Here is a 14,117-nt window from a genome sequence, read left to right as displayed (position 1 = left end):
ATTTATATTTTTTTTAAATACAATGGTTGTTTCTACTTTGATTACTATGATGCATGTGTTGTGATACTACAATTCAAGTCCTCCACCCCCAGACGTTTCCGCCGTCTGGTTTGGGGGTGTGACAGGCAGCCCCATAGAGAGCATATTGCTCTCGGTTTAGGCTCCAAAGAAGAACAACAATAAGACTTGCAAGAACTAGTTTCTAATGCCTTCATACCTTAGCTTTTATACTAGACAAAAGCTAATAAAGCACCTTACTTAAAGCTAGTCAAAGTATGGGTCAAGAGAACAAGCGTGCTTGAATAAAATAATCAAAAGACATCACCTTGCCATGCCCCTCTCAATTTCGGTCATGATGGTCAAAAAAGAGAGCATGGTGTGTCCATAAAAATAATCCCATGACTAGATGTTACGTGTATATATATACCAACTTTATATAAAAACCTTATCTTTTATAAAAGTGATTCCAATATATATATATAACATGTAACTAGTCTTATATACATAAATATCTCTTTTATATAAAACTACCTTTTATATAAATAAACTCTAACTAGTTTGTTAAGATATAATTATATATATAACTTATAAATAATCATACTTTATGATATATTTCATAAGTTGTTATTTCTCCAATAAATATTATCTCCACAAATAATAAATTTCCAATTAGTAAAATATTATTTCCATGAAATAATAATTTTTCAATTAAATACAAGTGTTGATATATTTATTAATAATCAAATTATACTAATAAATAATCAATTGATGGTAACTTGCTATAAGGTGTGACCCTATACGATCATATATTATTAGCAATATCATTCTATAATGACTTTTAGGCATACTAGATCTTTCATTGAATTTATAGTAGGTTCACTATAACTGATGTTTGGATCCACATCAGATGTGTTCCTAGGACATCAGGAATACGTATCTCCTCGAAATTTGATTTGACATTGGTATCCTTTCGTGGTGAAATGTGAAATGTACCAGCATCATCTTCCATTTCTCCACTATCTCTATCTATCTCAACCATTCATAATGGTGTGGGAGCTTTAGTAGATGGCTCTTCGTCATTCAAAGCTCGAATTTTTTGAATTCGTTTCAAAACACCAACAACTTTTCGCTTCTTCTTTTCCTGATAATCAGCATCATGAATTTCCTTAATCACAACCCCTTGTTGTTTGCTTTTCATCTTTATCTTTTCAGATTTCATAGGGACAACCTCCTTAATCGAATCCACCTCAGTAAATTTCTCTAATGGCTTATCAGCAACTTTCTCTAATGGCTTATTAGAACTTACTACTATAGACTTATCATAAACTTCTTTCGTAACCTTCTTTGAAACACTTTTCAAATACTTTTTAGAAACAGTTTTCACAGAAGCCTCTTTCTCAAAAAATTTAGGCTTTGACTTAGATTTCTTCTTTGAAACTTGCGAATATGTAGAGGTTCCTTCTTTAAACGTCACTTCCTTAAGAATTGCACCAGAAGAAGTAATGTTTCAAGAAGCTTTGTAAGTCACCAATATCGAGTTCTTGGTTGATACCAAGTTAAGAATGGCATATGAGGAAATTGTGCAACTTCAACATCTCTAGGAACAAGAATACCTGCATGATTGTACACATCTTGTAAGATAAGACTCTAAAACCAAGCATTTCAGATCTTAGTTGTCATCTTTAGGTGTAAAATTGAAGCAGGAAACTCTGCCTAAGACAATGATACATAATCAACTAGCATACCATAGTATAATCCTGTCATTATGGTATAGAACCGAAGCTTTGCCTCATCCATTCCTGTACTCTGACTAGTTAAATAGCAAAGTGTAATCCAAAAGAAGAAATTCCAAATTCCTGGAAGATTAGCCTTTTTGAAACTAGTCACAAGCGTAATAGGAGGTTGATACCCCATTTCATTGAACATCTCAAGTATCTTTTCAGTTGTTGGAGCCTCAAACTGCTCTTCCAATGTCAGTTGAAGAATTTGAGAAAATTGTTTCTTCGTTAAACGCTTGTTCTTCTATGATTCCATCTGGAATGTGATAATATCAGCAGATTTGTTGTACAAACTTATACAAGCAGCATATGACAACCACTACATCAGAATAGAAAATGATACAGATAGAGAATGAGTGAGACAAGACTCCTTCATACATCGAACAAGCATTTATAGTTCCTAGGGATAATTTTTAACCACTGGATCAAACCAAACGTTGTATGATTGAACTTTCGTACTCGAAATTAAAATTTCATCCTCTGTGGTATTGAATTGATCAACTGTTTTGTTAACATTAAAAATGATGATCGAGGAAATTTTGATTTCAAACGCAAAGAAGGGTTAGGGTTCTTGTGTAAATGATGAGAATCGGAAAGGTTTGATTGAATGATCATCCCATCTTTTATAACCGGCATCAAATTGAAATTTAAAGTAGGATTTAATCACTAATTTCCACATGTAAAGTATGTAGTTGAAATGGAATCACCCCCTGCTTCCATGTGTAGAAGTAATGAGCGCTTTTCTCGAGCCACAATAAAGTAATAGAAACGTCCCATCCAACAGTTAATTCAACATTCCCAAAAGAATTGAACAATCACCTCTTTTCATTAATAACCAAGGACCAATCATCGTTGTGGAGGTTGGGCTCATTCCCTTATTGGAATTGTAAGTGAAATCATTTTCCTGTCTTTGTGAAATCTAGGTCCGAGTTGGTAATACCCATGACCTCGAGGATTTCAATGATTTAGTGTTCCAAACAAAAAGATAAAATAAAAAAAATTAGTGTTCCAAATGAAAAGATAGAATCAACGACTAATTTAACTAGTAACGAGTTACGAATTGTACCTGATCCCTATCGAGATTTTCACTGGCATGCTTACAAGCAACCCGTTTCACAATGGACATCCCCAATCGAAATTACAAAATCACAAATAAACAAAATACTTTTTGTATTTTGAAATTTTATAAAATAAATTGATGAAAATAAAGAAAATATTTTTCAGTTTTTGATTTTGTGAAATAAAGAAATAAATAAATAAATAATATTTTTGTTTTTTTGATTTGACAAAACAAAAGACAAAACAAAAAAAAAATTAGAGTTTTGAATTCTATAAAATGAAAAGACAAAAATTAAAGAAAATCTTTTAGTATTTTTAACTTTTTCAAAAAACATATTACATTTGGTTATCGCTCTATATTGATAAGAAATAGCTTTCCACTTTCAAAACCCAACCCATATTAATTGGTAACGAGTAGCCTTCCACTCGTAAACACCAATCTATCACAATTGGTAACGAGTATTCGTTCACTCGCAAACTCCTTACAAGTAGTCATTAGGACTCACCATTAGTTATTACATCCCACTCTCAAACGCCTTACAAGTAGTCATCATGAATCGCCATTCGTGATTGCTCTCCGCTCGAAAATGCCTTACGAGTAGTCATATCTCACCAACCATAATCACAATTGTTATTTGGAAATTATCGTTGAATGAATCAGAACGAATGTCGAAAAAAAGTGGTATCAAATCACTGAATGTGAATAGTAGCCTCTGAATGAACCAACACTAATCGATATCCAGAGATCTTCATCAATTTTGTTCAGTTAATCCTCCATTCGATCAGCCCAGAGATCATAGTATTCAGGAAGTAGCATCGAAATCTTTGTGGATGAACCAAGAAGATTAGAAAAATTCATCATGGTATTAAATTCAAAAGAAAAAAACCTAAAGAGAATGAAATCAAATACAAAATTCGCAATTAAATCAAGTTGAAAAGAAATAACTTGAACATAATGAAATCATATACAAACGATTGATTAACGATTGCAGAATAGCTAAATCATAGAGATAAATCGAAGAATTACGTTTTCACTTGCAGAAATATTGAATCGGAACAAATGACTCAATAAAATGTAAATGAGAATGAGATTCCTTGATCGATTTGACAATTCCTGCTCTGATATTAATTGAAAGGATGTTTAATCAACCGTATATGAAATCAGAGTTAATATGATCAAGATATGTAAATAAGATCTTAATTCATCTCATATTATCCGGAGAAGTATATGTACATTTCAGAGAGAGAAAAGCATAGTGCATAAGTTGCAGAGGTTATAAATGACTTAGGTACCTACAATATTTATAGTGTACCCAACGAATAGAAAAAGTATATCAGGACTTGGACATTTATAAGGAAACAACATATATGCTTGATAAAATACATATAGTATCGAAGTCATGAAGACCTTCGATATTAAAAAACTATTCGATATTTAGACTACTACCTAATATTCGATATATCAAAACATATTTGACTCCATATATGCTACATTAAATTGGTTAGTAACTAATAATGAATCCACATGTATTTGAAGATTTTCGATCCCAAGATCTTGAGTGATTTGTAAACAAAAGATAAGTTCGTCTTACTCTACCTCGTTATTTTTTGCCTGAAAATCACAACTCACCATATGGGGTATAATGTCCCCTTGTGGATATTTTAGTATAACTCTGAGGCATGATCCTTTAGAATTAAAAGCTCCATCTGTAAAGAGGGTCCACTTCTTTTGTTCTCTTATATCTTGAAGCCATTGAACCTCTTTATTGGATTCAGGTTGAATATCCAAGAAAGCTTCCCTCATCAACCTTTATCTAGAACTTTGACAGATTATCTTTCTGATTCATAATAAAGCAACTGCAACCAAAACCGTGGAAAATTTTACATTAGGTTTCCTTCTGTTAACGATTTCGAAAAGTGTGATATTAAATCTTCGATAAATGAGAGAACAATTTTGAGTGAAGCACGTTGTAGAAATTGCTTCTGATAAAAATAGTGAGGTAAATTTGTGTAAGTGAGCATTTTTCTAATAGCTTCACACAAAAACAATTTCTCCTTTCAACAATACCATTTTGTTGTGGTGTGTAAGGAGACAAAAAATTATGAGAAATGCAAAAAAAATTCAAGAATGAATCGAGAACAGTATTCTTGAATTCCATTCTATTGTCACTTTTGATATGAAAAACCTTCTTTTTCAGACTCATTTCAACGCTTTTGATGAAATAAATCATCACTTGAGCAGTCTCAGATTTGCGTCAAAGAAATTAAACCATAGTAAAACATGAAAAATCATCTACTATAGCAAGTATGTATTGGTTCAATAATCTTCGAATCGATGACTATTGGATGACTTTGTTGATGTTGTTTTCCTTGTTCACAAGCTGCACACAAAGAATCATTATCCAACTTTAGAAAATGTAAACCTCGAACATGATCATTTAAAACAAGTTTACTCAAAATTTTGAAATTATTTTGAGAAAGTCTATGATGCCAAAGCCAACTGCGGTCTGAAGTGCCCTTCGATAGTAGGCAAACTGAGGGTAAATCAACAACTGGTTTTATGTCCAAAGTGAACATATCTCCCTTTCTATTCGACTATAATAAGACTTCCTTTGTTTCTTTGTTTGAAATCATACTTCCTTCCTCGCCAAACAACACATGATTTCCAATTACAACAACCAACTAAGACACATACACACTTATAAGTTTATGCTTCAAACCTTCGACATAAGTGAATCGATTAAAAATGAACTTCCCATTTTTGACCTTTCCATAACCTTTCGCTTTGCATTTTTTATTATTTCCAAACTTCAGAACTCCAGCATTTTCTTACTTCCTAAAATCTCTCAGGTTCTCTTTCCTTCCAATCATGTGATGCGAGCATCCACTATCAATATTCCAATTTTCATCATATTGCTCGTCACATAGTACCTGCAATCAGTTAGAGAGATTTTGGTACTCAATGCTTTTTGGGTTCTTGTGTATTAGTGCAAAAAGTAGTGTGAAATGCTGAGCTAAAAATCGAATTTCAAACCTTTGATTTCATTTTATCAATTAAACCAACTTTATTAGATTTGGCACATAAATATAATCATTCAATATCGAAGCATCAACTTTGATTTTCACTTTTTCAACCTTACTATCAGAAAAATCAACTATCATGTTTGTTTCAATCTAATTCTATTTTGATGCCTTCGACAATGACTCTTGTTATGAAGTACTTCCACTCATTGATTCATTCAAGTAACTCTCACATGCATGTTTGACTTGTTCTTGAGAATACTCTTTTGTCTAAAAGGTATTTCCTTTACTTTTAAACCAATTATTGAAATTTTTCATTTCATTTTTTCCTTTGATAAATGAAACTTTTGATTTGTGCAAAGAAGATGGATTTGGTAATCATGGACTGTCAAGTTTAAATGGTACATTTTTCTTCATGACATTTGTTGGTCTTGACGAACTCATTTGTGAAAAAGATTTTTTTGACTTTTGTTGAAAACAAGTTTGATATCGATTTTGATATCCAAAATGAAATTCTCTTTTGAAATTTTTTATGATTTTGTGAAAATTCTTTGAACACTTCTCTGAACATGATTTTAAACCTTATGTTCCTGACCCAACTTTTATTTTTTAGTAAAACCATTTTGATTTTTGTTTTCAACATTTTTGTTTAGACATTTTTGCAAAGATTTTGATGACTCTTTTGAAAAATAAGTTTTAGGTTGATGTGAAAATCACTTCTGTTGCGCTTGTTGTGAATTTTGTTGTGATTGTTTTTGTTTTTGAAAATCTTTTCTTTTCTTCTAATAAGCTTTGCTTTGAGCTTTCTTTTAGAAAATTTCTTCTTTTAAACCAGATTTTTCAACATCATTTTTGAAATTTTGAATCTTCACTTTTGTTCTTTATGATCCTTCAACTCATTTGATAAAGACTTATCACAACTTGTCTTTCACAACAGATTGGGTACCTTTCACCACCCAAATACCATATTTGTTATTTTTATTATCTTTTGAAAATGATTTTTGAATCTTTTGATGTTTAAAAGTTTTTGATTGTTGATTCAAACCATTTTCCACAACATTTTGGTTTGAATAAAAACCTTCATCAATCCCTTTCAATGTATCTTCTTTCAACAAATCATTAACTTTAGATCAATGTTGTCACCATTTCCTTTTTGTAGGATCCCATGGAAATGACATTGCGGAATTAAGAGAAGTTAACATGAATCAAATAGTAATAGTAAGAACACAAGGTGTCAATAATTTTGTTTAAGCTCAATTGATGGCTGGAAGGTTAGCTCAAAGTGTACAAAAGTAGGAAGTGTAAGAACTCTCTTTATCTACACTTAAGACTACAACACTATTTATAGTAGTGCCCTCAACAAACTCAAAATGTATAGTGTGACTAAGCTATCAAAGTATAACATGAAAATGCACACTAAAATACATAAATATATCGAAGGACCTTACCTACGATATAGAGAGCATCTATGACTCTCAATAGAGAAGCTTCCCAATCACATTCTCTATTGCCTTCCCAATTAACCTTCTCAACCGCTTCTCAGTTTTGCCTTCTCAACCAGCAATGCCACATCATCCGATTCAATATTTCTTAACACAACATTTTCCCCCTAAATGTTGGATCTGATGAGGAACACACTTTAACCCTATGGTATTCTCCTTTAAAAGTGTGAGAATCATCGGTACCTAGGAATATGTAAGAGATAGGAACAGAATTAGAAAATGTCACCATCAAAGCATATAGATTTGAAAATTCGAACTCCCCCTTGAACAAACAACACTCACCCTTGAACATACATCACTCCCCCTTGAATAAAAATATTAAAAGTTTTCGTAGATCTAAGAATGTCGAATCTCTTAATGGTTCAGAAGGAATGTCGAAAGCAAAGGTATGCGAAGCGCTGAATTTGAATAGTAACTCCTGAATGAGTTAGATGCGAACTTCATTATTAATGTCGAAAAAATGAACACTAACCTTCGCTATCTGGTCTTCAAATCTTCACCATCAACCTCGAAAAAATGAACATTTATTATCAATGTCGAAAAAATGAACATTCGTCATCAATGTCTAAAATACCTCGATGTTACTCATTGTATAATTTGAAATAAAATAGTATAGTTTCATTTTCGAGATTTATGAATTCATTACATAACACCAACAAATCTATCATAAAATACATTTTTTATATTTAAGATGAAGACAATTTTTGTATTTCTATAATTATTATCAAACTATCATAGTTTTCTTAAATATGGTTTTTTAACACATGGTTTCTTAAGACAAAGAACTTTGTTTATATTTCATGTTTTTTCTTGTTTCCCTATTCTCTCGCTTTTTCGATTGCATTTATCCATTCAATACAAGAACACAATATAATCTCCATCACATATGCAATACTAATACAATGAAAAGTTCAAATATACATATTCAAAATAGTTATGGATACATTAAAAACAAAATAAATAAATGAAAGGTTGAAACGTACACAACATCAAGTTAAAAACAAATACACAAAATCATTTTCAAATTAGACATTTTTCTTGCATACTAAATTAGAAAATCTTGACAGCATAAAAAAACCATTTTATCTATGTATTTTCGAATGGTCCTCTATTTATTAGCATTTAGATGAGCTTGCTAATATAGCTAGACATTTATACTCAACTACACAACTAAATACACATGCAACATATCATACATGTAGTTTAGAACCTGATTTTCATCCAAAAACTCCTTTTTAGTAACAGATTCGAAAACCCTTCACACTTATCACACACTAATGGGCTACCCATGCGATGCGGGGGCGGCACATAATTTTTTCATGCGGTTAGTTTTTGTTATGTAATGTATATTCGAGATAAAAGTAATAGTATGTTCAAAAACACAAATCAGCTAGCAATTGAATTTTTAGATATGACATCATATTTCAAAACTGTTTTATGTATCAAACATATGATAGTCCAAGAAAACATACACTGCATCGACATATATCATTACCATTCGAAAACATATCAATAATTTGCATACAAAATTGTATTTTACGTATCATGTAAAACTTCTTCGTATACCACGTTTGATGTGTAAACTCCGGGTTGATTAAAATCTTTGGTAGGATAAAAATAAAAGTAATTAGAAACATACAAGATTCGGTGAAAGGTGATAAAACAATTCGAAAATATTGATCTATTTTCTACAAAGGAACTTTAAAATAGAGTATAAAACTAAATTATCTAATGATTTACTATATCTTTATAATAAAACAAATTACAAAGTACATCCCATATTTAGCAAATATATTTCCAGATAAAAATTTCACCATTTATGCACAACAGGTCCTAATTTTGCAAAACTTTGTTGCATAAACATGAATTGGGTTGAAAGAATCCAGGGACAGTTTAATAATGTCTCAATTACCTCAACCGTATACAGGTCCCTTTTTTTAAAAATTAAAATGTTTTCCTTAAAACTCTCATACACATAGATAAAGGGCGTGTTCGGCACGGAACGTTTTGGAGCGTTTGAGAGCTTCTAGCTTCTAGCGTTTGACAAAACGCTCCTTTTAAAACAGAAAGTCTGGTTTGGCACTACAAGCTTCTAACGTTTAGTTTAATCAAAACGATCCAAATCCAAATGCTACTTCATGTAGCGTTTAACAAAACGCTACAAGCTACAAGCTACCCGCTACCTGCTACAAGCTACCCGCTACCAGCTAGTTTTGTCGAACACGCCCAAAACCTACATACAACATACAAAACACACTCGCACAAAGATAGATAAATGAAACCATGTAAACCAATTGAATATAAGACATTATGGTTTTGAAACTTACAATATCATGAAACAAATACATAAATGGTCCATATGTGATAAAAGTAATACATAATCTTACTTCTATCATTAAAATACAAATTTTGAATAAGGGGTATTCTAGAAAAAAGAAACTTAGAACTTGAGAATATGAGGCCTTCAAGACTGTTAAGAACTTTACATGTACAAAATTTCAAAAAAAAGAATATAAGAAACATATCGAAATTATAAAAGGCTAAATTTATGAACATAAAAGGAGAGCAAAAGAAAATGTAAGAAAAAAGAATGAAATCCTAACTCTAACTAATTTCATTTCATGGAAATGTTGTAATTTTTTTTATCATCAGAAGGATGATTCGGTCATGAGTAGGAGGATTCAAATTCCAAATCATGTGTTATTCGAATAACACATGCCAAATGCAACAAACATACATGAACCCAAGATCAACCTCTGAAGCATATTTTCGTACTCATATATAAACAATTAAAACTATTTTTAACAATATCACATGTATTTAAGTAAGTTTGGAAAAAAGCAGAGTCTAATTTACAAAATTAGAAGAATCCGTTTATCCACAAGCATAATCTGATTATCCGAAATCATAATTTCATGCCAAAAATAATTAAATAACATTTGCCTATCTTCAAATCAGAATGGAGAGTGAAAAAATATGGTCTGAAAATGGCACAGATTTTGACTAATTTTGATTGGGGACCTCTGGATATATCTGCCGCTTTTTTTATTTTTTAGACGGCTTCTGTTTTTTTTTTTTTTTTGTTTGTTTGTTTGAAATTGGGGCTGAATTATTGTTGACTACGAAAATACAGATGAGTGATATTTGGGTTTTTCTAATTTGTGGTTTACTCAACCTATCTGCCCCTTTTATTTTTTTTATTTCACTTTTTTTTATTGGTGTATCTTCACAATTTACCCATTTTTCTAATTATTTTTTAATTATTTTCATTCTAAACTTAAATCTAAAGTTAAAAAAATTATAATTAATTATTATCTCTTATTATTATCATTATGTTATTATTATCTAACAAAATTTAAATTTTATTATTATTTTATGATATTTAATTAAAATGTTATTAACTTTATTATCATCTAATTTATATTTCAAGCTTATTTTTCATAAGATAGATAAAACAAAAAAATGATATACTTTTTATAAAATAATAATTTATATATGATTAGAAAAGATATATATTCGCAACTAATTGTTCTCAATCGTTTTTCTTAAATTTAAGTTAACCTCTTTTATTTCAATGATGTTTTGGGCAATTCGGAAGTCACGTTTAGCCACACTATTCCTTTTTTGCAAAATACCACTTAATATATAGCATAACAGAGGTCAATACATATCAACGGAAGGCAACCGGGGAACAAGTTGCGCCGCTACCCCTTTCTAGATGACAAAATCAATTCTTTTGAAAACAACATCTATGGATCTATGAGATATAACATTAGAATGCAAGGCCCGTTGAACTCTGTTGAGGAGCTTCACCGCTTCTGATGCGAGAAAACCAAATGTATTAAATGCAAAGGGTACAAACAAATGTTGATTTTCTATACATGCATTCTCGTGTTTTGCCACTTTGCATGCAACGGCTTCCAAAGCGGCATGTCCTGCTGTAAAACCCCCACTCCTCAAACCTACGAGAGGAGAGACCCCAGTAAGATCCACACAAGCGTGCTTCCCTCCTACCCATCCAAAGACAAAAATGTTAGCCGGTTTGAGTGTTGATCTTCTATCATGCGGGTCCGTCAAAAAGTTCACGGGCGCTTCTTTCTTCACAGAAATATCAGCACGCCGACAAGCATCAAAGAGAACATCCCTAACCACATCATGTCGGTACTTGAAAAAAATAAGTTTTGGGAAAAACTAACTTTCCAGATGTTATAAGTTTTGGGAAAAAAAATAAATAAATAACTTTAAGAAAAATGAAAAACTCCTCACATTGTATAGATACACACGACATATTATTGGAAAATGGAGCACATAATTTTTGGAGTTTGGGTTTTATAGGCTAAATTTAGGGTGGAGTGTTATAGATGGTGTGTACATAGTAGCACCTCTTTGAAATCAGGTTCAAGAGTGAGGTTTAGGGCTTGTGGCAGTGCAAGATATAGGGGTTCGAGTTTGCTAAAGAGAATGTATGATGGTTTAGATGTAGATTTTAAGGGTTGGAGAATGAAATGTAAAGGCACCGGGATGAAATCATCTTGGAGAATGGAACTTTAGGTAGGGGTAATCTCTTAAAAACAATTAAAAAAAAATCTATAAGCGAACCATAGAAGTGTTACAAGGAGCAATGAAACGAAGATATAGCATCAATACATTCAAAACTTGTATAATGAAATAAATATTTACTTGGAGGGAAACAAACACCCATGTGTGAACCTTACGGGGGTATCCCCTCTTGTAGGCTTGAGGGTTGAGGGTTTCACGGTAGAACAGACTGCATTAAAAGTTGTTACATGCAACGTCACCAAACATAAGAAACCGTACATGGAAAATCAACACATGTTCATACCATTTGCATTTGATACGTTTGGTTTTCTTGCGCCGGATGCGGTGGAGCTTCTTAGTAGAGTACAACGGATCATGCATAACAATGTTGCGCAACTTGTCGCCCGTTTGCCTTCTCATTCATTGTACGATGATAACTAAGATGTATTTACTTATTATGGTTAATTAATTTTTTGGTCCCGTTTAATACCCTAAATAAATATCATACCATCTAAATGCATGTTAAAAAACTTTAACTACTTATATATTAATTGTTTTTTGTATTATGAAACTTAAATTTGTTTATTTGAGTTTATAGTTGATTTTTTATAATATATTAATAATGAGTTTTTTTTTTTTTTATACAGATATCACACTTTTTTGACAGCATTATTTAGTGAGGGGACTGATTTCAAGTTATTATAAAATCAAAGGAAATTATTAGATATATAACACAAGTTTAATAAAAATTTCAGATTTTTCAAAGTCAAATCCAATGACCATTGCAACATCAAAGGAAATATCATTCTATTTAGAACATTGACCAAATATGTGAAAACAAAGGATATAACCTCTGACCTCCATTTTTATTTAATAAAAGTTTTGATCATTCTCCCCATTATACCCCTGCTTCTTACCTTGTTTATTTTGGTATTTCCAAAACCTCCATTTAGTACCCTGAGATAACAATAAAGCCACAAAGCTTCACATATGAGACAACAAAGAGCATGATCTTTTCATATCTTCTCTCAGATCATAATTTCACCATTTATGCACAACAGGTCCTAAAAAACAAAACTTTGTTGCATAAATGTGAATTGGGTTGAAAGAAACCAAGGACAGTTTAGTAATTTCGCAATTAAACAAATCCAATAACAAAAAGGATTAATTGAGCTTCTCCATGATCTTTTCTTGTAGCCAAACTGAAATCAAGTTCTACTGATACATCAGTTGGAGCGGACAGGAATAACATACGACATATATTGCAACATTTTACTAAATATCATAAAATGAGAAGCCAAATAATGAGTTATACCTAATTCGATTTGTCCAAAATCACAACCATATAACCTGCAAAACAAAAAATAACGAAATCAAAAACATGATTATTTGAAGAAAACACATGATTTAATCAAGTTTGTTTGTAAATAGCTTATAAACGTCCTGCATTTTGGATGATTTAAGTTTAATGTTGATTTCATCATGTGTCTATTTCAAAAAAAAAAAAAAACAAAACAAAAAAAAAAAAAAAAAGCTTTTAAACAACCTTTCTTCAGCTTGAAACCAATGCATGAAGTACAATACAAAGTGTAAAAATTATTATACGATAGATGAAGTACAAGTATTAAATACCATGAAGGAAACGATTGGCTTGATGGAGACACTTCATGAAGGTGTGGACACATCACTGTTGATGAAGGTATAGGAGAGAAAGACAACATAAATTTGGAGTTTGAAATAGGATAAGTGTTTGGGGTAAGAGAGAATGAGGGGTCGAAGGCAAACCAGAATGAGGGGCACAAAGAAGCTGATAAATGTTGAAAAATAAAAACAAAAATGACCTAATCTGACCTCAGGGCTAACGCCCACCTTAAACTAAGTATTACAATAAACTTTTCGTTTTGTTCGTTGATTTCATATTTTTTTGTATACATTTGACCATTAAAAGAAAGTTGTTTAAATGTGAACAATTTTTTTACAAAATTAATTTTTTTTTTAATTTCTTACAACATTTTTATGATATTTTTTCCTACAAATTTTCTAATATAATGTTTTAAATCATTGTTTATAAAATTTTTTTTAAACTTTTTTTGTTCTTTCATATAATTTTAATACAAGTGTTTTTAAACAAAATGTCTTATAAATGTTTTAAACTTTTTTTTACTTTTTTTTTTTACATTTTCATACAATTTTTTTATAACTTTCATACATTTATTTT

General features: G+C 31.1%; 1 long non-coding RNA gene across 1 annotated transcript; it reads right to left on the bottom strand.

The window, feature by feature from the left end:
• Positions 1–10,931: 10,931 nt before the first annotated feature.
• Positions 10,932–13,711, bottom strand: LOC145108898 (uncharacterized). Its single transcript, XR_013708630.1, has 4 exons — positions 13,532–13,711; positions 13,215–13,249; positions 12,204–12,856; positions 10,932–12,128 (listed from the first exon to the last, which is right to left on the bottom strand). It is a non-coding gene; the product is annotated as an uncharacterized LOC145108898 (long non-coding RNA).
• Between the last annotated feature and the right edge of the window lie 406 nt (positions 13,712–14,117).

Source organism: Lactuca virosa, chromosome 4 (genome assembly GCF_052849685.1).
Source record: "Lactuca virosa cultivar CGN04683 chromosome 4, Lactuca_virosa_CGN04683_v6, whole genome shotgun sequence".
In the NCBI taxonomy this organism is placed as follows: Eukaryota; Viridiplantae; Streptophyta; class Magnoliopsida; order Asterales; family Asteraceae; genus Lactuca; species Lactuca virosa.
The sequence above is the reverse complement of the archived record's forward strand: the minus strand, read 5'-3'. Positions and strand labels throughout refer to the sequence as shown.